Source organism: Anas acuta, chromosome 13 (assembly GCF_963932015.1).
Source record: "Anas acuta chromosome 13, bAnaAcu1.1, whole genome shotgun sequence".
NCBI lineage: Eukaryota > Metazoa > Chordata > Aves > Anseriformes > Anatidae > Anas > Anas acuta.
The window spans coordinates 10,972,429-10,997,959 of NC_088991.1; the positions used below are offsets into that span (position 1 = coordinate 10,972,429).

The window sequence follows — 25,531 nt, forward strand, 5'->3', positions numbered from 1 at the left end:
CTAGCTGCTTTCTTGATTTTGCCAGTCAAAAACCAGGTCCCTCAGCCCTTACCAGCAGGTGTAGTCAATGCACCTTAGCATACAGTATATAGGTCTTGCAAGAGCGAGTTGTAAAATAAACAACTTCGTATTTTGTTACTGTATATAGACATTAGTGGTCAAAAGCCTCTCTCAAAAGTTTGGTTTGATTCCCAAATATGTAAGCTGTATTGCAAGGTATGACAAAATAATGACTTAAAATTGAGTTTCTATGTCTGGATCTGGAAAGATGAATAACATTTCACATTTTCTAATGTTCAGGGAATTCAATGCTTTCAAAAGCTATTTCATTTATTCATACTTTAACATGAAGCATATAGATGTAGACAACTATTGTCTTAATTATTTCAGAACAATTAAGGCAGATTTCACTCTCAATACTCGATAAAAATTAACCTCACCTAATAAGTGCCCCCTTAGAGTTTGCAGGTTTCCCATAGAAAATCAGAGGCTTCTGAAAACATAGTAATTCTGTTCCTGTGTTTTCCTGACATCTGGTTTTAGCTGGTTATTATGAATAGCATCCTTATGAATAACCACATCAATGAAAATGTTAGGTGAGACACTGAAAAGCTGTGGTTAGAGAATCCTGACTAAGCAACAAGAAGAGAAAGGCTGAATGACATCAACCAAGTAGGAACTTTATCACTTACTGGAACTCCACATTGTATTTACTTCATGGATTTTTTCGGAACAACGGAAAACTCAAAATGCCCTATCTTGAATTCCTTTTCTAGTGATTTCAGTGGGAGCTTTGTCTAGGATGAGTCAGAAAGGACCCTCTTGAACTAAGTCATGAAATAACAGGAAAGTTACTAATTTCTTCTTATAGTTATACGTGAAAATATTCCTAAAAGGTTTATTTGAATTAATTACAAATTAATTGCAGGTAGCAAGTGGTAGTGGGACAAGATGAAGTCTTGACCAAAAAGATGCTGTTTTAGATATCTTCCTACCCTGGTGAAAAAAATGACAGTGAATTTATAATCAACAGAAGCATTGGTGTAGTTATACTGAGCACTTTTAAGACTATTTACACTAAAAAATGTGTGACCTATAGAGTGTTACGGCTTGCAGCTATACTGGATTCTCATTCTGCAGACACATGTATCATGCAATTTATCAGTCAATAATCTTCCCAGCAACATTTTCCAGCTTTCATGTTTCCCTCTTTTTCCTTAAATTCAAACCAACAACCACTCCAGAAGAGATTATAATGAGGGAATGCACCCAAATATAGACAAGGATGCTCTATCTACAGACACAAGAGGAGATCTAGATCTAAATAACTGAAAACCATGTATAAATTATTGGGCTGTCTTTGAACAGCTAAGTTGTTAGAGTCCTGAGAAACTGGACTAGTGAGTGAGCCTGGTGCTGTTAGGTAGAGGGTGTGTGTGACTTGCAGTAGAGGCAAGATTGTTTCTGTGTAAGAAACACTGAAATAAATAATTGCATTACAGACAAAGGACTGATTACAAGGAACTGATTTCTGTGTGAGATGGTGGATCGAGTAAATACAGTATCTCTAAACATGGTATTTTGGATATGTTTTAGATGTATTACATGTGCATATTTACAGGGCTATGATGACAAAAACAGCCTTCATCAGCAGACACCAAAACACTGCTTTAGAAGGTGTGCTATCAAGTAGTCATCCCTAAACCTTTTTGGACACAAAGACAACAATACTCTGCCTTAAGCCAAATTCTATAAATATACTATTATGAAAATTCAAAATTAATGGAGTTTGATTTTGCTTCATTTTTTCTTTGTTTCATAATTGTAGATAAAGTCCTTTAAGTATCTTCATGCAGATAGCAGTGTTCTCTAATATGTCTGGGCATTGTGGGATGTGATGAGAAATCACTGAACAGATTAAAATAAAGCCTAGCTGAGCTCTCGAACTTCCCTTCTCTTGTTACCTCTGGTGGTTCACCTTTCCTAGGGAAACTGTCATTTCTGGACACTGTTGAGCACTAGAGGCATTTTAGGAACAACAGAAGGCCAACACAGAAATTCACAATGTAAAGCTCTGATCCTCAAGGTTTGTTTCTCTTTGGTTCTGCAGAAGTCCATGGAAGTCAGAGTGTGCTGGAGTCAACAAGGAGAATTGGGGCCTGATTGCAGAAAGTGTGCAAAACATGGGAGGAACATGAAAGAGGCTGTTTTGCCAGGAGCATTAAGCCATTACTCTATATTGCTGCATGCACTGTAAGTAGAGTCCATTGAATGTTCATAAAGTATTGTGTGGGTAAATAGTTGTAAAGCTCTCCTGAGTTCATTCTCATGATTTCTGTAGAAGGACTATTTTTCTTTCAGTCTAGTTCCATTCCTGCTAAGCAGTGAAGGTATCCTGGGTCCACAACAGTTCGAGCTGTTCAGCTAAAGATGCTGTGCATATAGAACATAGGTACTAATCTCATTCTGAGAATTCATGACAGCAGTGATGTTTTGTAGGAGTCACTGAGGGCAATGGTATTGTTCCTTCCCACTGGCACTATTTAGATCGAGAATCTTCCTCCACACAAGTTTTGTTTTGAGCCATTCTCTGGCTGTACAACCTCAGGCAAGTTGTTTAAGCTTCTCCTGTTACTCAGCTGAGTGCAAAGCCCCAGGTTGTGCTAGAGATCCCATTTTATGTCTCCACAAAGGTTTTTTCAAGCTTCTGCTCATAGCAGAAGGGAGGATGGAATAACAGGGATGCATTCAGTGAGCAGGGCAGAATGCAGGATCAAATCCCTAGCCCCGCTGCTGCTTCTGCAGGACTGTCCTACAGGCTCACTTGGGTTAGGCAAGCTTTGTGCCACTGGCATGGAGTCTATCAAATGTGAAGTTCTTTGCCTGAATTAACAGAATCCCAGATGCATAAAAAGTGTGGAGATGAGTTACAACACCCTCAAACGATAATTACAGAAGAATCACTAGTAACTTTCCCTTTTCTTCCCCTAGCTGGGCAAACCCTTCACTGCTCTCCTGCCTTTCATTTTGATCAGTGCAAATAATCTGCTTTTAGGGGTGTCCTACTTCACTGCTTCACCCCAGAAGAGTGTCATCTCCTTTCCCCTCTGCCCACAGCAAATGAGAAGCTGGTCAAAGAACTGCATTTCTCATGCTCCCCCTGTGGCTGGCCCTGGATTGCTGCAGCTCCTGCAGCATTGCTTGCTCGTGACTGTTCACACGCAGGAGGTTCAGCACGCCAGCACCCTTCTCTATGACCAGTAATAGCATTTCCTGATCTTGGTTCACATTTCCATTCTCCGAGTTTACAAAGCATAACGCAAAGTTAAACATCAATTTGCCTTCACCTTTCAGCCCCTATAATGCGCTGCTGTGCTCTGAGTCCTGCCTCGGTAACAAGGACTCTATTACAAGAAGAATATCAATATTAAAGTAATTTTCTCAACACATTTCCTTTTGTGCATGTGTGGTGTGAAGGAGAAGCAGGAAGTAATACCTGCATTTTTATTCAGAGTAAATGTTGTTTAAATTACTCATTCTGCAGAGCAGCTAAATGAGGTTCATGTTCCCCTAAAATTTCCTATTAAAATATATGCTGATTCATATTCTCCCATTTCAAAAGATTTTTGGGATATATGAACAATTGCAGTATAGAACAGCCATCATAAGGCTTTGTTTCCACTGGTTTTATAGAAACATTTGGATATTTTCCTAGGCCAATGACCCTTGGTAGTATACAGTATTATACAAGGCAATCCATATTTTTTTGTTTTAGTGGACAGAAATAGTGATAAATATCTCTGTAGTGGGAAAAAATACTTAAATTTTAATTTCAAACAGTGAAAGAATACAAAAAAATCGTATGATGCAGGGTATCTGTTGCTGACTGTTTTGCACTGGCTGTCATCTTTGATATCATTTTTTGTATCAACTGGTGCAAACTAGATAATCTTTGAAAGTGTTGGTGAAAGCATAACTTTTTATTTTAGTGAAAAGTTTCTCTCAAATGCATTGTTTCTATGTCCTTGCTGCTATTGTAACCCAGAGAAACAGAAAATGAGATCATTTTTGCTCCTCCTATCCATGCTACCTGTCTTTAAAGTTAGTGATCTCCCTAATCTGGTTCCCACTTATCTGTTAACAGATAAGGCTCAGTGGTTTAGTTAGTTAAACACTTCACTTCCAACTGGCTTATTGTGATTTATTGACTTCTTATTGTTCGGAGAAAATGTCTGAGTTAGGTGCAAATGCCAAAAAGCTACCAGAGTTTTTGTTCTTGTTGTTGTTAGTACACTGCATTTTCTTACTTTTTCACTTCTTTTCACATCCATCCTTGTCAAACCTGAAGGGCTGAAGAGAGCAATACACAGTAGCTGACCACAAAACCATGCGTGTCTGATAACAGTCACAGCAGGACTGTGAGTAAATAGCATTAAGGCTGAGATGCAAATCGGCCGGGCCAGGAGTGCACAGGGACAGCTCTTGCTAACCATTGGGATGTAGGTGAGCTATGATGGTAGATGGAGCCTATGGAAGCTGCTGTTAAAGCTTTGCAGATGTGAATAGGGAAGCTGGGTGCAGATAGCTGGGTATATGTAAGACTGGCTCTTCCTTTTTAATGTGGCACCATTTGGAGGTGATGCTCTGGACCAAAAGCAACAATCATAGTCTGTGGCCTGTGTAATAGGTTGATTTGAGTTCACTTACTAGTAGATGAGCTCCACCCCACCTGACTTATCTTTGATGGACAAATTTCTTATTTCCCTTACTACCAATTACAGCACTTTGGCTGTAGAAACAACTATCTTCCACTCTCAGAAGAGAGTTCTGTCGCACAGACTGGATGAGGAGGGAAATTTGCTGATGCTGTCCCTTTGGATTCTGCCTAGTGAATGTTTCACTTTTACCTTGGACTGACAATGAAGCTGATGAAATGTAATTCTAGTTTAATGTCATCACATGGAGCAGTATCTGTGTTTCCGTGGGATATCTGCAGAAGCATCTTGTTGACACACCTCAGGGCAGGTCTTCAGACTTCATCTCAGGAAAGCATTTATCAAAAGTTCACCAGTTCTTTTCATCCAAGATTGGGTATCTGCTGATGCAGTTCGGAAGTGGCTACAGATCCTCTCTGCAGTTAGACAGGCCCACAGGGAAGCGGCTTCTTGACCTCAACAGCGGGGTGGAAATTTAGAAATAAAACAATACATTTTCAGGTAAACTGTAAACACCTCTGTTACATTATACATTTTAACAGTCTTGTAATCACGTTCCTGTATGAGACAGGCTGAAACCAAAGGCCACTTGTTGAAGATAATCAAAGGTAATTTCCTGTAAAGGCTTTCTCCGACACTAACGCACTCCCTGCACCCAGCAATTACACTGTTTTCCTAAATCCCAGTATCATTACAGTGGCATAGTCAGAAACCAAAGATGGCACTGCAAGCATTCCTTACATCTGTTACTCTATAGGAAACCCAATAAGGTGGTCTTTAAATTGGTGCCTATGCTAAAGATCATACCAGTGTTCATCTGTTTCTGTAGATTACATCCTCAACCAGAATTCTGTATACTATTGCAACAGTCATGTGTAGAAAAGGTCTCCGTGTTAATTCGTCCAATTAATTCCTATTAATGTAGTTGGCATATATCTAATATTATCTGTCTTCAGATCAAGAAGTCATTCAGTCTGGATGTTAGCAGGGCAAGACTGATGCAGGAACATGGGCTTCCTCAGTTCTTCAGAGATACCAAGAAGTTTTTAAGGTCTGTTTGACTTTGCTTACTCAAATGTTATCATTAAATGAAACATTTTTGCTTCCACAGCATAAGGAAACATGAGTCATTCCTGGCAAATAAGGATCTAAGTTAGTCATGCCAAACTCCAATTCACTTCATCTCGATAATTAGTGCTCCTTAGACTTGTCCATCCCTAGCTTCAGACAGTATTACTCTGGTGCTGATTCCACTCAAAGGTAAATACCAGCTGCAGAAAAGCAGGATATTCAAGACTGCTCTTTCATTATTATAATTTTTTTCTTCCTGCACAGTCCAGAGACTCCACAAGCATTTCAGATTTCCTAAAGCCAACCAGCATCCTGCCTTTGCTTCTCCACATTGGATTTACTCTGCTATGTACACTGCAGTATGGTCAATGTGGGATGACCAGTCATTAATCAAAAGTATAGCAATCTTCTCTGACCTAAAGAGTATTTAACATACCCTAACTGTCTCTGGTCAAAAAGTATAGTTTAATATGGAAACATAGGAGGAAAGATAGTGGCAAAACTCACTCCTCAGTCTTCCCTGATGTATGTAATTTGTACATTAATAAGGCAAAGGCAATCCTGTAAATGCAATTGTTTCGTCCTGTTTATTCTTTTACTAAATCCTAAACTATGGAAAGAAAATTTCTAATCATTTTGTTCAAGGTTACTTCTTATTTCCCCAGTCAGCTTGCCTAGAACACTAAGACTTTCGGTTTAATCTGTGACATTTAAACAAGGTGTAAATATTCAATAAATGAAAACGCAGCATGTAGAAGTAATTTTTAGAAATCTCCTATGTAAATGCATTTTATGAAGAATCTCTGAGCAGAAGAGCAAGTCTTTAGTCTCTTTACATTTTTTAAACTCACAGCCTAAAGCTTATTTTCTTTTCCCAACACTGCTAGAATTCAAGATGCATCTTTAATTGGTTTAATGGAGCCACAAGGCATTACATTAGACAGCTTTTTCCTAGTTCACAGAGGTCATATTGACATGTACCTTGCGGTATTTCCTTGTTTTCAAGATAAGATAAAGCAAAGGGGAAGTGTTCAGTTCCAGGTGAGTGGGAGAGGGCACAAGAAATGGGAAGAAGATAAGAGTGTTTGATGCAGGTGGGAATTCATCATGCAGTGTCTTTTTGCACTCAGGCTGTAATGGCGTAGGAGTCTGCCTGCTTCTAGAATCTCAGTCTTGCTATTACTAGATTAAGAGTGCAAGCAAAAAAAGGAAGTGATATAGTGGAATAATAAGCAATTGAATCAGTCAGCTCCTCCTCACAAATATAAAAAGGCTATAGCTGGTCTTACAGATACAGATGGCATAATGCTGGGCTAGCTCGCAGTCACCTCTCATGTTAAAATATCAGAATAAATGCAAATAAAATATACTGGTGTCTGTTTTTCAGTCCTGTCTTCCTTGCAGAACCAAATATGTTCTGCTGCTGTAAAAATTTGGACTCAATTTAAATAACTGAATGCAACTCATTTTCAGCAAATCTAAGTCTTGTCCTCTGTCCAGTGAAGTGTCATATGCTTCGTATCCCTTCTACACCAGTGCACACGGAAACCTTGACTAGCAGTGATAGGCAATGGTCCATCAGTATTTACTACTGTCCTAGCTGAGTGCCACTAATCAATAGTGCAAGGTTCATAAGATTCCCTTGTTCCAGTTTTCCCCTTCCCACTGGGAACAATTGTTCTTGATCCTTTTGTGCAGCTTGTGTAAGGGTGAAAATTTTCTGCCCATGTTTCTCTTAGGATTTTTTAGCCAACTCATGGCTGTAAAGGACAAACATGGTTAATAATATGAACACTACAGATGGTCCTTAGAGTAGTTTCTAATGGCTAACTATCTTTAATGTGAGCATTATTTTTTTTTTTCTTCTAGACTTGGGGTCTAATCTTCAGCTACTATCATAGATTTAAAGGTCAGCAGCGATATGGTCATGATCATCTAATTTAACTTCCTGAATAACCTAAGTGGTGGGATTGCCTTCATGAATCATTGCTGCAAGGTCAGTACTTGTGCTTCAACTAAAATATTGTCTTCACAGAGCCATCTGTGCACAGTAAAGAAAAAAAATGCACTGTTCTTCTATGAGCTCAACGATGGTGTGAAATCTGAACTTTGTAGTTAATATCAATTTATCAAATTTCAAAATCCAACTACTACTGTATCTTTTATCCAAAACAAAGCAGCATCAGCTATGAAATTCCTCTTTCTGTTCTGTGTAGTGGCTATGATCAAGTCAGATGATCTTTTTTGGAATGAGCTCTTGGAGTCTTTCACCACAAAACACGTTTTCCTGCACTTTACTCATTCGTTTACTTGTCTGGGCTCTTGGATTCTACATCATTAGTGAATTGTAAATGCCAGAGCTGTGGACAGATTTCAGGAAGTACCTGGTAGTACCAATACCAGGTAAAAAGGTAAAAGAGCGTTGAGATTCTGCTGCTTATATAACCCAAGATTATACTGGCCCCCTTAGATAACTCATTGTGCAGGAGAATAATTTTCATCCACAGCCCACAGATTTTTTTCAAAGTCAGTGCTCTCCAGCATAGATTCTTCATCATGTTACTCTGGCCTGAATACTTATTTTTCAGATTTTATATTTTTATAATTTTCAGATTTTATATTTTTATATTTTTATAATTTTCATATTTTATATTTTGTGCTACTAAAACATATATTTGCTCTTCGTGCATAATTTACAGAGGCGTCCAGCTCACTTTGCATTAATGGTTTACTCTTTTTTTTTTTTTTTAATTGAATGTTCCCCCAGTCTGCATTCTTTCTCAGTAATGTTTTTATATTATTCCCAAGTCATTGATAGAAATGTTAAGTAGCACAGAACAGACCCTTAGGGACTGCACTTGAAAAAGCTGTCAGACAAGATTGCTATTTATAATTACATTTAGGAACCTATTAATCGATTTAATTTATGTAATTTTAGTTTTTTATTGGTATGATTTGTTAATCAGGATGTCACCCATAAGCCATCACAGACATACGAAGACTTTACATCAGTTGCTGACACACAGACTTTTCTTTTTGAATCAGTCCAGCAGTATAAATTGCAGATCAACTGATGCTGGTTAGCTTTGGGCCAACGTTTTCCATGTTTAGTCCATCTTAAGTAGGTGTTGTGGTGTTTGACTCTCCTGGGTAGAAGGCTATTAGGTTCAGCATCCCAGAGTTTATGGAAAGATCCAGAGAGGGAGATGGGTGCTGTCCATGGCACCTAAGGCAAAGTGCAGGTCCTTCATTGCTGCTGCAGTATTTCTTCCTTGGACACCACAGGGTTTACTTTTTCCATAAAATTCTCAAAATAATGTCATTACAACCTGTTCCATTTTTTTTTCCTGGTGGATTATTTTTAAATAGGTAAAAGAGCTAAAATGAGGATTGTGCAGATAAACAGGGTGATTTTTTGAGATCTAATCATCATGTATTGCAAGAAAATAATATTACTTTATGGTATGGTAATAGCTAATGCTGAAATGTGTTACTTTCTACAGGTAAAACACCTGTATTATTTTGATGTAGCACAATTATTTCCATGTTGTTAGGTTATATCTGAGTAGATATCTGGACTAGCTTTTGTTAAAAAAGCACAAATCCGTGATGAATAATACCATGTGTGTTTATTGCTTTGTGTGTCTCTTCTCTTGCTTAAAATAAATAGTAAATTACTTTCAAAATATCATGAAAATGCTACTCCTCAGGGTATATATCCCAGAGCATCCCAGTCTTATCAATGAGTTTAAATAAAAGGGGGAAATAACCATAGGTGGCAATTAATGTATCTCTCCCCTGAGATTTTTCATTAACCAATTAACATTTTATTAAAACTTCTCATATTTAGGCATAAAACATACTATGATAAAACCATGATGACCTGTAAATTGTTACTCTGTGAACTGGCTGCTTTTGTTTCAATTATAGTGCCTCATTATTTGCAGATGCATAAATCCATTGCTAATAATTCTTTGACTTAGAGATGTAATGTATGACCTGTAAGTATATATGATTTTACAAACTAAAAGGTTGGATAACTGAAACAAAGAAATTACCTGTCCTGTTTATTCCATGTAAATCTTGAGCAAAATATTTAGAATTTATTAGAAATCAAATATGTTCCTTAAAGCAATTTTTATAAGGGTATAGAGCCACTGTCTGAGACAGTAATACCAAGCCAAAAACTCACCAACTTATTCTTCAGACATTATACTGAATCAGCTCACTTTCTGAAAAGCAACACTTCTTTACACCTTTATGTCAACGGTCACCATCTATCATATCACTGTAATGGAAGCATGCTAGTGGAATTTGACTCTGAGCTTTAAGGGTTAAGCTTTTTGAAAAGTGCATTGTTTTAAGTTTCCCAGAGGGGGAGTCATCTTGCAGCACATTGGATTGAGGTGCATCAGTCATGTAGCTTTATGTCTTGGAGTCATAAAGTCACCTAATCAGATGTGACTGACACTATTTGACATGACAAGTCACCCAGGAAAGTGCAAGAAAATAAAAAACATGGTTTTTTTGTTTTTTTCTTTTTTCCCCCTGAAAATTCTGGTTAAAGCTACTGTCTTCTCCCATGATTTATTTTGCATTACACTGAGGAACATAAGTTTTATAATGGGTTGGGGGGAGTAAAGGATACATGAAAAGATTTTCTGATGTAGAAAAAATACAAGCTATTGTCATCTCGGCACAGTAAAACTTATGCAAAAATTGTTCTTGCAGTCTTTTCCTAGTGGAAGCCTTTGGGAACATCATTTCTCTTTGGATATGAGGAGATGAAGAGGCACAACTTCAACTGGAAGAGAGACTTCCAGTGCTTTTGTAGTGTAGGGGCAAACACACGTGCATATATGCACAAGGGATTTTGACAAGATCCACAAAAGAAGTTAGACACTTAGTTAGCTTTGCATGGCAGTATATCACACATGTTAAAGATTTATTTTACTTGAAAGTACTCACATAAGACAGTTCTGGCACAAGAATGCTGAAAAATATAAATCCTGGAGTTTCACTGAGGAAAAAAAGTCTCCTCTTTAGTTCTGTCTCAGTACGATGCTCATGATATGATACACAACATTTTCAAAGGGCTTTCAAAATTATTCTCAGGGTGAAGTGCAGTCTTCTTCAACTGCTTCTTTGCCTGAGCATCTATGCACACAGACTGTTGCATGAAAAATATTGTAAATGCTTGTACACATGCTTATTATACTAAGTGGGCTTTTCAGTTCTCCTGAAGTGCAGCATAATTGGAAATACCTCACAAGCTTATGCTAAGAAGGGTTCGGCTACTGCTTGTTTTTGTAATGGAATTCTCTCTCTTTCTCTCTTTTAATGATAACTGCTATCTTCAGTTAAAAACTGATTTTTAAATTACATAATTTTGACATTAAGATAAATGCTTGAGAGGGGTCCATAAGAATTCAAATACCAAAAGACATAAATATACATATATATATATGAAGAGTTTAGGCAGCTTAGCTCTTGATTATTTGAATTCCTGTGGTAGTCAATAATAAAAGAAATTAAACGGTTTAAAAATAGAAATTTTCACGTCCTAAGAAAATCATATCATAATTACGTGATCAGGTTCTAATGTCTGCATTTCTATTTATCCGTCTTACTCCATGTAGCCTTATCCCAACACCTCCTTAACTCTGGAGTTAAGGAGGTGTTTATTTGTGTCAGAATATAAAGATATAATGTATAGATATAAACATATAAAGTTCAGGTTTCTGCAGCCTGGCAATGAAAAATCAGCATTTGATATTTTGTTTTTGTTGCATAAACATGGATTTAGGGGCTTAATTGTAAGTTTCTGAGTTGACAGTTTGTCTTGTGCAACAGTAAGATTCATGCTGTGATAAAGCAGCTTCTCAAGAAGCAAGAAACCGAGCCTAGCTGAGGTATCAGCTTTCAAGAAGCTGTCTTTTATTTCGCTTCTGCAGTATTTATCCACTAAGTCACCTGTCAAGCATAGGAAGATAGGCAGCTGTTTAAAATTAGACCAGTACACGTGTTAACAAGTGACTGTACATCCATGAGCAAGAGCATGGGAATATACGAGGAAATGGCTGGTACTTCCTGGATTGCTTTGATAGCACTGGAGGTTGTTGATGTCTGAGAACTTGAGGTTTCTAGAGGTTATGTATTTTCCAGGGAAGCCTTTATGGCTGCCTGTGCATAGGCAGGCACATAGGCAGGCACATTTCCCAGCTACATACCTGGCATGGACGTAGCCTGCTAGGCAGGTGGGCAGGTAGGGGACAGACAAAGTTGGCAGCTGCCAGATTTACCCATGCACTGGCTGTGAACATCCTCACTTTGCAGACGGGCACTGAGCACAGCATTCTGTTTTAAAGGAGTTTCTGTGATGAGGGCTTTGTTCCCATGCACAATGAAACAGTGGAAATCTCCACTTCCCCAAAACTGTTGTTTCTGTTTTTAGCCAAACATAACTGAGCTTTCTGAGTCTGTGACGTGTCCTACCAGTGATTAGGAGGAAAGCTGGAGAATAGCTTGGCCCAGGTGGGGCAGTGCTCCTGAGTGTCAGGGCATTTTTGCTTTCACTGTGAGAAGGGAGAGCATCACCAATCCCTTCGCTTTGCGCTGCCCTTGCTGTGTTTGTCCAGCTCCACACCTGCTGCGTGAGGACCTCTCACAGCCCTTGTGAGCTTCCTTGTCCTCAGAAAGACCCTCAGCAGCTTCATCTTCCCCCAGGGACTGGAAACCTGAGACTGTGAGCCTACAGCTCCCAGTGGGAAGAATATCACATTAGCCTGGAATGATAACCTGGCTGGCTGGGTTTCCCTTGGGGTCTCTTACAAGATATTATTTCAGACCTGTGATTGCCTCCTTAGTGCCTCAGTATTGAGTGTCAGCAACATCCTTCCTGACCCTCCGTGTTTCCATACATCCTCCAAGAACGTTAGTCTCCACTCTCATCTTTCTCTTCTCCTATTCCCTTTCCCCCTGCCCCCCCTTTGCCCTCACAGCAGCTCTGTGTCCAGATGAATCTGCAGATTCTTGGGCTAAGTTTGTTATTGTTTGTATTCTATAAACTCCACTCCTCCAAAAGAGTGGATTATTGGAGGTTGTTAAATATAAATGAGTTACAGTTGTTTGTAAAGTGCCGGTTTTGCATGTTTAAAAGCTGCTTTTGGGAGTTTTCAAAGTCTATTTAAATAAAAAACATACAAATAAAGCACTGTCAGGTAGAAATAAAAGAGATTTTTAAGAGGACAGTTGAAATCCATTAGCAAGAATGAATCTCTTTTGCTTTTGTTTGAATTACATGGAGATTAAGACTTTATTTTAGGCAAGTCCTTGACTACTACTAAGAAGCACTGCAGTATCTAAAGGAGTCTTTCTAAAGTGTGATGGTTACATCGCCTGTTACTCTGACAAGAGGTTTCAGGAAATAATAAGGCCAAGCTTTATGTAGCCTCTTTCAATTTCCTTAAAATTCTGTTTATCGTGTGTGATATGCTGGCTACTCTGGATGAATAAAGCTATCTTGCAGAAGTACTTCTGAAGAGTTGGATGCCAGCTTAATAGATTGAAGCAGTGACCTTAATTATTCTGAAAAGTATGCAAATGGTATTATTTTTATTCTCCAAAAATAATAGACCTTTCTGAATTCATTTGTGTATGTCCCTATTTTCAGGGTGGATTGTTTAATTCCTGTTTACAAGTGTTTGGCTTTTGTTACTATGGTTTGCTCTAAGCCACCTCCCCCCCCCTTTTTTTTTTCTTTTCTCCCATTAGAAAGCCATGCTGCAACCTATTCGTTTAAACAATGATGTTTTCTCCAAATAAATCATCAGACAAGCTATTGGCTTCATAATCTTTACTTAAAAAAATAACAAAAATATCCACATGGGTGCACAGCATTTATCTAATTAATTTCTGATAATTTGCAATGTTAACAGCCAGCTGCCAGGGGCTTGTGTGACTGTTAATCTGTGGAAGAAGCCATGGTGAAATGATTAGAGATCTGCTCCTGCTGGTTGCCAGATAAATTCTTCTTATGACAATGTCACTAGGTTAATTAATTCAATTAATGACTCCCAATGCAATGTTTTTCTTTGTCTTTTTCATTTGCCACAGGCTGCTGAACAGGTACTCCTATGGATGTATTCTGAAGTTATGTCACAGATAAGGAATAATGTACCATTTTCATTTCTACTTCTGAAGTGTCTTTATTTTTAATGAAGTTCGGTAGCTGTTAGTTCCATTAGAAATTAGTTTCCTTTCTGTTTTTCTCAAATGTGAGCAATGAAATATCCATAGTTCTAATATTTTCAGGAGCAGACATGTTTAGGTAACTCTAATGTCAGATTCTGTCAAAAGTTCCCTTAAAGAAAGAAACTCAGAATTAGTGTGGGACTTTGCTCTTCTGATACCATGAACAAAATATTTGCTTTCATCCCTGAAAAAAAGGAATAGCCAAACAGGATCAAACCTCAGGTGTGTGTAGTTTATCATCTTAGCCCTAGGAACCCAGGTAGCTGTAGTTGTACTATCTACAGTCTCTCTGCTCTTCTGCATTCACTCTACTGTTTGGCATTCATAGTTTTAATTTAACTCCTTCTCTTGAAGGTGAGTTCCAGATTTGAAAATGAGCTGAAGCAAGTTATAAATGCCAGTCCCACTGACAACAAGGTCCTGCCCTTGTAGCATTTCTGGGTTAGACCCCATGTACCTAACGTTAATTGTGATATGTGAATAAATCAGATCTAGAATTATTTTAATCATTTGGATGACTGATTCAAACACAGTGAAGACTTTATAGGTCTTTGAATGAAGGCTGAATCTTGCACATGGGCATTTTAGCAACCTAATAAACCTGGAGGAAAAGTGTAGTAAGGGGTGGCTTGGGCTATCACCAGTAGGTTCACTCTTGCTATTTGCATTGCCCCAAAATCTGAGGAACAGGTGGCAGCAAAAGTTGTATGTGTATATGGAAAACTGTTTCCATCTGAACTGTCATTGGGAGCCTCACACTCCATTTGCTCTGCATGGCAATACCTGGCATTTTTGACTGTCTTTTCAGTCAGAAGCCTGGCTGTGCTCTCTCCTGTGCCGTATCAGCCCTGCTGAATTGGGGATTCGGTGCTCAGCCTCCTCTTTGCTGGTGAGCTGAGGGTATGGTCTTCACTGCGTGGAGTGTGAGATGCCTGCTCTTCCTAAACCCAATGCATGCACGTGAGCAGTGGGTTAAGGGGGAGAGGGGGGGACCCTGCAAGTTCACTGCTGCGCTCCGTGCAGCGCTGCGCGGCAACAAAGCCTGCGGGGAAGTTTATGGCATCTTTTGACACTTGTTATCTAATGAAAAGCCTATTATCCCCCTAAGGGGGAAATCACCATGTGCTTTTCTTTAAATTCAATCCAAACATATACTTTTTAAATAGAAACACTCTGGTGTTTCATGTCAGGGTCCTTTAGCACAAGCAGCTGCCCAGGCAAGCCGTACACGAGAAGCATAATTTGAGCTGTCATTTCCCCACAGTAAATGCGATCCTTTGTCTCCAGGAGCTGAGTGATACAAATCAGGATATGTAAATTTGGGCAATGGATCTTAATTATGAGCAGCAGGTGTCTGTGCAAGAGTGCTCAGGTGAGGGGGGGATGTAGTACAGCTACTGTGACTTGCTTGTTGTCGGTGTACAAAGGGAGGGCTACAAAGCTCCAATTAATTATCCACATTAATGAGCTCAGCGACCCAAGTGAAAGGAGAGTGCCTTGTCTGCTGCTCCAGTTTAGTCTTCTCAGCAGACAGTGCTTTAAAACCCAGTTATGCTGCTCAGCCTCCGAAGTGCCCCGACAGTCATCAGTGAGGATTAAATTACCATAATAAGCCCTGAGAAATCAATTTGTGGGAATATAGACTATGATGAATAAACCTGTTGGAGAAATGAATTGTCTGAAAATAATTTCCCTAAGATGCTTTGACCAGAGGAGCATCTTCCCAGTGTGTTTGTAAATGACCATCTTTGAGGAGACAATACTGTTTACCTTTTGGTAATTTAAAAATAGGTAATTATTATGCTTTTTTTTTTTTTTTTTTTTTTGGTCAGCACATCAGCCATGATTCTCACACTGAAAGAATTAAGGTCAGGTGAGCTGGGTGACATAATTCATGCATGATGTAAGAGATTGCTGTTGGACTATAGTGCCTCTGTCTTAAGTCTGGACAGGCACAGGTAAGGGAAGACAGACCAGACTGATGCTTCTATTGGTGCAGTCTGACTCCTGATCCGAGAGCATAACTCAGTTTCTATGCGCATTCAACCTGGGCTTTTCTAACAAGGGTACAAATAGTGTACCATTTGTTAGGAAAAAAAAAAAAAGCATTATGGATCTTTTTTATTGCTGTTACTGGTCTGCTTTGTAAGCAAATATATAAAGTTGAAGTTACACATTGTGGCTTGAGCTGATTTAAGATCTTGCTGCTGCCTGCAAGCGTGACTGTCCCTGGCTGAATGATCCTACCCGTGTGCTGGGACATACACGAGGCTTTGGACTGAGATGGTTCAACTTGCTCACCAACAGAAAATTAATCCAGCAAAAAACAACAGATGGCTGAGCTCTACCTCCCTCATCCCTTGGGATTAGACCATCCCTTTTGCAGCCAACAGAGACCTGATAATTCTCTTGAGCAGTTCCAGTAGTAATAGACAGGAGCCACCCATGTGGGCAGTAGAGACCAGTCTGTCAGCTAGCTCTTCTGTCGCTCATCTTCTCAACAGTTTTATTTTTTTTCCCCACCCCCTCTAACTGTGGCAATATCTGTGAGGCCATACAGAGCCTTATGATGCATTGTCCTACACCTTGTGTGGCCACTGAGGTTGGTGCAAAGTGGGTGTTAAACAGCATTATTCTTATGTGGCAGTGTTTTACACCCCCTTGGTAAATGATTATGTGAAGTCCAGAGAAATAAAGCATTGCCCCCAGTACACCACAGTGTAGTTTTGCTACAAATTTGGGGCACTCTAGTTAGAGGAAACCAAAGCCTTTCCTCTGAAAAAAAAAAAAAAAAAAAAAAAAAAGAAACAAAATCTGTAACAACTGTAATCTTGTGAAGGGAGGACATTTGTTCAGGTTATAGCAGAATAACTGAATGGGTGACCTCACATGTCAAGCAGTATATATAGACAAATAATTGTTAAACAAAACTGCTTTACTTCTCTAGCTCTTCTGCTTTTTGCAAAGCGATAATCACCTATTTGTTTTTCAGTAGAAATATTGGAGATATGGGTGCAAGTTTAAAATTTTAACATCCTATCCATTTGTAATTTTTTCCAAGCCCAGGAATATTTCTAAACAAGAAGCGAAGCATCTCTAACTGTTTAGAGGAAATGTTATTACACAATGGAGGACAAAACAGGCAAGCTACTTCAAACAGGATAAATGGATGAAGGCTTCAAGGTAGGATCAGCTGTTTATTTACATCTATTGTCTTCTTGTTTCCCACACAAATATATTCTGTGTTTAAAATTTATAAAGCTGGGCAAGCCCTTCTCACGCTGTTCTCAGTAAAATATTGCTCGCCACATATCTGCGAGGGGCTGCTGACAAATAGGCTCTTGTTGTCTAACTTTCTCTCTGCTGAGGTTAATGATTAAGTGGTTCAGAAGGTTAATTCCTGGAGATAGTGTTGTCTTTGGCTTGAACAGATGTTGGTGGTGCTTTAATGTGGTTATCAAACTCTGCTGCCCTTCATTCTTTGCTCTGTGCAGTCCTGGGTATTGTTCCCTGGTGCATTCCAAGCCCCCTCTATGGAGATCCAGCAGAGCTGAACATACCATCGCATTGCTGCTGCAGGGCATCGGCTTTCCTGAGGTCACGCTGGATAATGCCAATATATAGCACATAAACTGATAACGATGGTCTTGATCTTTAAAAGATCTGTAAATATTTGGATGTGCATAAAGATACAGAATACCTTTTAAGGCTCTCATTGAACGATCTGTAAAGCTACTCCCAGTCTTGATGTGGTCAAATCTCTCAAAGGGTGTAAACCCTGCCCCTCCTCCCCTCATATCTCGTTAGATGATATGAATCAAATTGCAAGGGTGTCTGAAGTAATCTGTTGTGTAATCTGCACCCCTGACAGCCCGGTAAAACACCGGGGGTGGGACCAGGAAGAAATATTCACAGCACTTGAAGCTGTTATTGTAGGAGTTACTGGATACGGGTAGAAATCCTTTATTCCCACACCCACTGTGTCATAACTGCCCCTTGGTGTCTTGCACTAGGTGGTAGGAAGAGTGGTGTCAGGACTGCATTTACCAGGCAGCCTTGCAAACACCTCCTGCGCTTCCTACATGCTCCTCTAGAGCTACTAGCAGAAAAGTTGCTCAAGTTAGAAGTATGTAACATTACTCAATATCAATATGAAAACAGTCATTTTAATTATTGCATTGATGTTTTTTTTTTTTATTATTATTTAAACATCACCAGCTCACAAATTGTATCCAGATTCAATACAGTAAAAAACACCATGTTTTAATTTGGGGAGGAATTGTTGTTAAGTCAGAAGAGTTAAGGTATTTCCCAAGGAACTTGTGTTTTTATATACATATATTTTTAAAAGCAAGCCATGATTGTTAAGAGAAGCTAGCTCCTATGAACAACATACACACTCGTATTTTAAATAGTAGGATGAAGAAAAAAAAAAAAGAATAAAAACCTTAGAGTTTTTCTATCAGTACTTGAAAGAATTAATTTTAGGCCAGCCTCATGGTAGGACTAATAATGTTTGAATATTAATACTGGAAGTACCATAAATGAAGTAAGTTGGACAGTTCTTGCCTGTGTTGTATCTCCAAAGAATGATTTTTACCCCAATTCACTTGTAGTTAGCAGGAAGTTCTTTTAATCTCCTTGCATAAAAGCTGCTTTTAATTTCTTTGTCCTGGATTGAGGCTGAATCCTACCTTCCTGAACAGAATCATGCATGGTTTTAGCTGGTGAGGTCTCAGCGGGCCCCAGTGCAGTAGTACATAGATACACAGCCCTCACCAGCTGGGGCTTGGGATCACCTTTGCTTTCTTTTGCAGCTGCATCACTTCAGTCCATCTTTGTTGTCCTGTGATTGATTAGGAATTCCCTCCCGCCCCATCTTTCCTTTTCTCTGTTGCTTACAACTGATGAACTTGCAATCTCTGCTCCTGCTCCTTACTTAAGGGTCATTACATTTGCTGTTGGTGCTATGGAAGGCACAGCTCAGCCTGAAAGGCCCAGTGTGCCAAGGGCTAGAGGGCATTTGCAGCTTTGAGGCGTTCCCACTCAGGAGTAAGTCAGAGTGGGTATAAAGCAGCAAGTAAGGATAAGAGTGGGTACATCGGTCCACCTCTTTCCAAAGTGTTCCTCCTTGCCTGGACCCTTTGCACTGCTGAAATTGGAGATGTCATTCTGATGGATTTCTGTGACAACACAGTTAACACAGTTTTTAAAAACTCCTTTCCCTGTTGGTAACTTATAGCTATCTAACTGTCTCAGTTCAGCTAAAACTCTCTCTGATGCTTTTATGTGTATTTAAACCACAGTTTGCACCTATAGAATTGATTTGATATGAAGTTTTGAGTGATTTTATCAAAACCTGGTTAAACATTGCTAAAATATTTTTCTGTATGTACACAAATACAAGATGGCCAGAGGGATGAAGCCAGCGGCCCATGCACAGTAAGAATTAGGCTCGCTGCCTGCATTTCTGCTGGCCATGCAGCAGAGGGGGAGGAGGGAGCTACCAATTACCCAAATGATTGGAAAATCAGAAAATTAAACAGATTTTATGGAGTTTGAAAAGTGCACAGCACCTGGAGGGAAATGCAGTTCAGACAGCTAGAGCTGATTGTACTGTATTGCAGTACGTTAAAGGCAATGATTGGTTTTCAAACCCACAGAAAATGACGCTACCACAGAATCTAGTACCCCCTCCAAACCATACTTACCTATTTTCATGGACCTGTTCTCATTGGTAGTGTATTGGAAATGATTCTGACACTGTCCAGAGGGTGTTTTGAGCGTAAGTAGAAATATATTGCAGTAAACTGACTTTAATGTCCCTAGGTCCTGATTTCTTCTGGCGAACTTTAAAAACTCAAAGAATGAGGTACGCAAATCGTATTAAAATCAAAAAACAACTAAAACAGCCTCACTGTAAGCTGCAGCGTGTGTTGTATCTGCAGATGCCAATTTACAAACACAAGAAAATCAGCCCTGCTGTGTGGGTCACACAGGCAGACGAATAATTGAGACTGCTGCTATGAACATTTGTCCCACGTGGCTACAGGAAGCAGGGAGATGGCTGAATTGTACTTTTAGGGAGGTCACTCTGTGTGAGATAAGCACAGACAAAACATGGAATTGAAAAATGTGGGATTATTTCCTACTACAAGACATGGGAGCCCTCAGGACCTCTGAAAGTCCTTTTCAGATCACCCTTCCTTGCCATATCCAAGATTGAGAACAGAGTGATGCCCTGTTACTTAAATGCCTGCTGCTCTCTAGAGGATGAAAATATTTGTGGTGTGAGAGCGTGGTGTGGATCCTCTTTTCTTTGTCCATGTTCCTGGGAGCAGTATTTTTGCACTTTGGAACAATGAAAGTTCACAATAGAAATGTTCAATTAACTGTTAAACACTCTCATCAATTCAGGGATCATTTCCAAATCTGATGGATGAGTTCAAAATATTCAATTCATTCTAACCATCAGGCGGAAAAACAGTCGAACTCCTGAGGAGAAAAGAGCAGATAAATGCTGAAATGAACTTGCATATCTTTAAGAGGTATGTGCATCACAGACAGTGAGTTATGAACATGAAAACTTCCCAAGTGTGTACTGTAAGTAGAATAGTAATGGGCAATGTCTCAAACTAAGTGTTTTCCTTCTCTGACTTCATTTTGATCCCTGTTTGAAAGGTCTGACACTTGTGTACACATGGAGAGAGTCTCACACCATGTACAATTCAATTATTTACTATGACAGTAAATAAGTTAAAATGCTATTTAAATTCAAGAATTAAGTGAATAGTAAATTTCAAGAAGAAAGAATAAGAGAAGTCTTAGTGAATTCCTGGCAAAGTGTGTAATTTTAGAACTTCCAAAAATATTACCCTATTAAAGTAATTTATTTAGATAATAATTAGGATTTTTAAATATTTAATCAGTACTGTTTCTCACAGGTACAACCAATGGATTCACACCACAGAAACTTTTCAAAGAGTTTTGAACTGCTTCAACTTATATGCCCCTTACTGAAAAGTGTGTAGAAATGCAATTTTCTGTTTTAAAACAGAATGGTTCTGTTTTGTATTAGTAGTGTGCTTAAATTCACAGATTCTATATTTTATTAAAAATAGGTTATGTAAAATGAAAAAAATGTTGTGGAGCGTCTCACTGAATTCTGTTACAGTTTCCTGTAATTCTGCATTATGTATGAATAAACCCACTTATGCTTCCACTCTATTTTTAGACTCTGATTTCATTGGTTTCCATTCAAAACAGTAGTTTGAATATGATGAGCTATGAATTATTAAAAAAACAAAACAAAAAAAAAAAAACAAAAAACCACCAAAGCTAACAGCAGGTGCAGTGATAGCAATGGAACAATTTTACTGCCTGATAATGTCCTTACCCTTACTTTTACAGAATATCCAAAGTTTCCATAACTGAACTGTTTCTATTGTCATGGGGTGATGCAATGCATGGTATCAGTGGTCTGCTCAAGACAGAATAGAGGTCATTACATTTGCTTAAATTATCATTGTAATAATAATAATTTTAATAAAAAATTTTGTTGCAGTTGCTGAATAGATTCCCATGAAGACAGTGTCCATACTTTGCTTTGCATTATAAAGAAGAGATCAGAAATTTGGAAGAAAAAAAGAAGTTATTCTTCCCATTTTGTAGGTGGAGAAGCCCATAATTAAGAGATCAAATGACGTAGCCAGGTTCGCTTGGGAAGTGGTACAGAAATTATGAACTGAGCCCAAATCTAGCAAGTCTCAGGTTGCGGTTTCATAACATGTTTCATAGCACAGCTGAGCTACTAAAACTGTAGCTCCCTCTGAAAAAGGAGACCTTATTTCCTCCTGTTCACTCCCTTCTGCCAGTTTTGCTGCTTGCCTGACCGTTCACTGAGCCAGCTCAGGGAGTCCAACAGGCAAAAAACCCACCTCACCCCTGCTCCTGGGAGAGGGAGGAAGGAAAACAGGAGCACCACTGCTTTCTCCTAATTTTTGCCATGTCTTTTCTAGTAACTGCAAAGATAACGTTGTGTCAGCCTCTATCAGCACCATAATCCCAGGGCAGCAGAGATTCAAGCGCTGAAAGGGGAACCTGCCCTCCTTCCCACAGCCACTGCCCCCGCTGTGCTGGTGCGGTAGGGGCTGACAGGGTTCCCGTGTGGCTGCATGAATTTCAACGTTAGATCTGCACAACATATCCACAGTGAAATGCAGACTGAATTTCTCCCTGCCAGCAATAGTGTAGAATAAAGTTGGGAGCACTTAGGAATAGCATAAATTGGCAGAAAATATAATTTCTGCGGTATGTATAAATCACTTCTCATCACTTGTCAACTCTATAAGAAACTAACTTTGTTAATCGATCCAAATGTAATTACTAAAAATAAACAAATCAGCAGCACTTTGCTTGGTCTTTATGGAATAAAAGTCTTCTGTTAATTGCAAAAACATCTTCCCATTTCCCTTGATACGCTAACCTCCCTTTACTGGCCCACTTATTAGTAACACTTACTTTTGGGAGATTGTAATGTCACTGAAAGCACACAAAATACAATTCCTTTAGCCATTAATCCTTGTCTTGATGCTACCTCCACAGTACAATGCCTCTCTCTTTTACCCGTTTTTTTTTTTTCCTCTTTTTTTTTTTTTTCTTTTCCCCCTTTTCTTTTTTTATCCCCTCTATTTACCCCAATGTGGCCACTCCACAAGGTAATTCCTTTGTGGCAAGATTGCCACAAACTAACTCCTATTTACACTGGCTGCAATTTTCAATTAAACACAAGAACTTAACTTTAGCAGAGGGTCCTATAGAAGCTGCAGGGTCCAGCATTTGGGACTTAGATTTGCTTTCCCAGCTTGAGACTTTGAAGTTGGGAAGCCTGAGAGAGTGCTTGCATGAGGCGGTAAAGTGTCTTTCAAATAAGAGCTTTAAAGCAGAAAACATGTTAACCCAAGGGCTCTGAGGTTAGGGAAAAACAAAAGGTAGGAAAACAAATCTCATCAAGAAATGATGTATAGGTCTGGTATGCAGAAACATGATTTAAGACAATCAAGTTGCTGAATTATCCTTTGTACAATATTATATTGTCAGAGACATGAAAACCGGACTTTTAAAGACTATCTCTAAGGTGTCCAGTCTAAACCAATTAGGCTTTAAGCAGGAGACTGTGAAATGCCACTTAACATGCTGTTTTTAAGCTTATAACAACCAACTGTAATGAGAAGGAACTGTAAGCTTTTTTCTTTGTTAAATAGAAGAGCCACACAATAAATTGTAATCAGGCAGGGAGAAGGATTTCAGCGTACAAAACAATTTGCGTTGCAGTTTCTCATTTAATTCTCTCTATATTGGAATAGTTTGTAAACTGCAAAACATTTTTTTTAAATGTAAAAAATGCCATGTATACACATGCAATTTATGTTGTATCTATTGCACAATGTCATTTAAAAATCAGCCAAGATTTTCTGATTCCATGAAGTACTGCATCTTATAGTGGACAAGAAACAGTCCTGAATATTTTTGATCCTGTCAGTGCCCCTGTAACAGCTGTGTGCAGCCATAGAACAACCATACTGAACACATTTTTTTTTCCAATTTTTCTGTCAGCAAATCAGACTTATAAGAAAAAAATGCAAGACTATATGTTGTCTGCTAATAAGGATTAAATCACATAATAACCAGTGAATAAAATTTTTAGTAGTACGCAAACGTAATCTGCTAGCTGTTTAACAGTTTTTACTACTATTCTGAAGTATCCAAGAAAAATGTGTCTGAAAAGACTTAAATCTGAATTAGCATAACTACTTTTGACAAGTTTACATGAGAGACATCGAGACTGTGTACTACTTGCTACTTTAAGTTTCCTCCTGGCTTTCTGTTTGAAAGATTCCAGCCAAAGTTAAATCAATCCACCCTTTGCTGATTTCCAACATTAGACATGTCCCCAACTTTTTTTTTTTTAACCTTGCTTTCAGACTGACTTTCTCCCAATTGAAATTCAGTCTCTCAATGGTTGGTTTTTTCCTTGCTTCTAAACGTTGATAAAAAAGGGTTTTCTTCGCTCCCTCAATTTGATGTGACAGGGCCCTGACATGAATAATGGACGTGTTTCTTTCACAGGCAAATCAACTTAATTTAGCATGCCTTTATACTTTCAATAGCAAAGCCACAAGCCTGTAAATTCCATGAGATCCTTTAGGTTTGCAGAAATCTTTAGAATTAGCAGAAAACGTATAAAGTAAACAGCACTTATTTTGTCAAAATACTTGAATAACTTTTATGCAGGAGTTAGAGATGAATATATCACTTCCTAATCAGACTGTGATTTACATGCAGTTGAGGATGGGCTGCCTGGGCTCAGCCTGTTCTTTTGCTAAAGGAGAAAAGAGGGGTAGGAGGAATAAATCATCACAAACATTAAATAGAACTAAAATCCCAAACTCTCATCCTAAGCCAAAGGAGAGAACTAGAATTCGGAGTTGAGGTTTATGCAATAGAGGTTACATTAGGAGAACCCTGTCCTGTGCCCATCTCCCTGCAGAAACACTCTTGAAGTTACTGCTTTGCACAGGTTTCTGCTGCCCAAGCAGGAAGCAATGAGGAGAGAAAAATATTATTTATGAAAAATCATAGGAAGGTGAGAGCTCAAAACGTTCCATCAATATATGCAGCCATGCACAGTGATTGGTATAATTTTAGAGAGATGCAACTTAGTGACCTGTCAGGTTATGATGTTGTTGTTACGATGTTGTTGCTTAAGCAGCTCTGTCTCTGTCTGCATGGTGCTAGATAGGATGCATTAATGGGATGCTGCTATATTTGCCTTACGTTGAACAATAAACAAAAATTTTGAAGCATTGGAGAGGAACTGAATTTCTGCTTGGTTGTTTGGTTTCAGGATGTGGGAGACTGGACTGGTTCCCTTGTGACCTAACGTCAATCTTTTGTGACACCAACAACTGCAAAGGTGAGCTCTGAGCATTTCCCTCATATAATTCCAAGGAGAGGAAATTAAGGTAACTTCCTCAGCTCTCACCATTCACCACTGGAACTCATCTCCTAGTATAGCTACTGGTAGAAATCAGCCTGATAAGGCTATCAAAGAATAATAGATACTAATTCTGTTGTTGTTACTTCTTATCAAAACATCAAGCAGCTGTAACAGCTCATTCATTAAAATACCCTAACAATGTTAGGGTATCAGTGAACAGTAAATAGGTTAATTTGAAGGGTATAAAATCTATTGCTAAAAAAACATTTTGCTTGCATAATAAACAAGAAATCCTTCATTTTCCTGGTTGTATTAAATAAATAAAATAGAAGCTAGTTAAACAACAACAAAAAAAACTTCTCAAAAGAAATACTGCTTAAGTCTAAGCAGTCAGACTTGGTTAGAAAAAAAACAGCCCATGCAGATGCTCTGCTGCATTCAGCCTTGCTTCACGAGATGAAATCAGGTTCCGTGGCTAACGGGATCCCACATA

General features: G+C 38.8%; 1 long non-coding RNA gene across 11 annotated transcripts in view; it reads left to right on the forward strand.

The window, feature by feature from the left end:
- LOC137863596 (uncharacterized) overlaps positions 1-25,531 on the forward strand; it is a 202,939-nt gene that overhangs the window by 144,292 nt on the left and 33,116 nt on the right. For 9 of the 11 annotated variants that reach the window (XR_011100988.1, XR_011100986.1, XR_011100982.1 and 6 more), the window contains 7 exons: positions 2,111-2,253; positions 7,656-7,782; positions 17,101-17,222; positions 20,457-20,587; positions 20,984-21,062; positions 21,604-21,706; positions 24,946-25,014. This is a non-coding gene — a long non-coding RNA (uncharacterized lncRNA). The remainder of the gene's footprint in view (positions 1-2,110; positions 2,254-7,655; positions 7,783-17,100; positions 17,223-20,456; positions 20,588-20,983; positions 21,063-21,603; positions 21,707-24,945; positions 25,015-25,531) is intronic. The other 2 variants (XR_011100983.1, XR_011100992.1) reach the window with 2 other exon arrangements.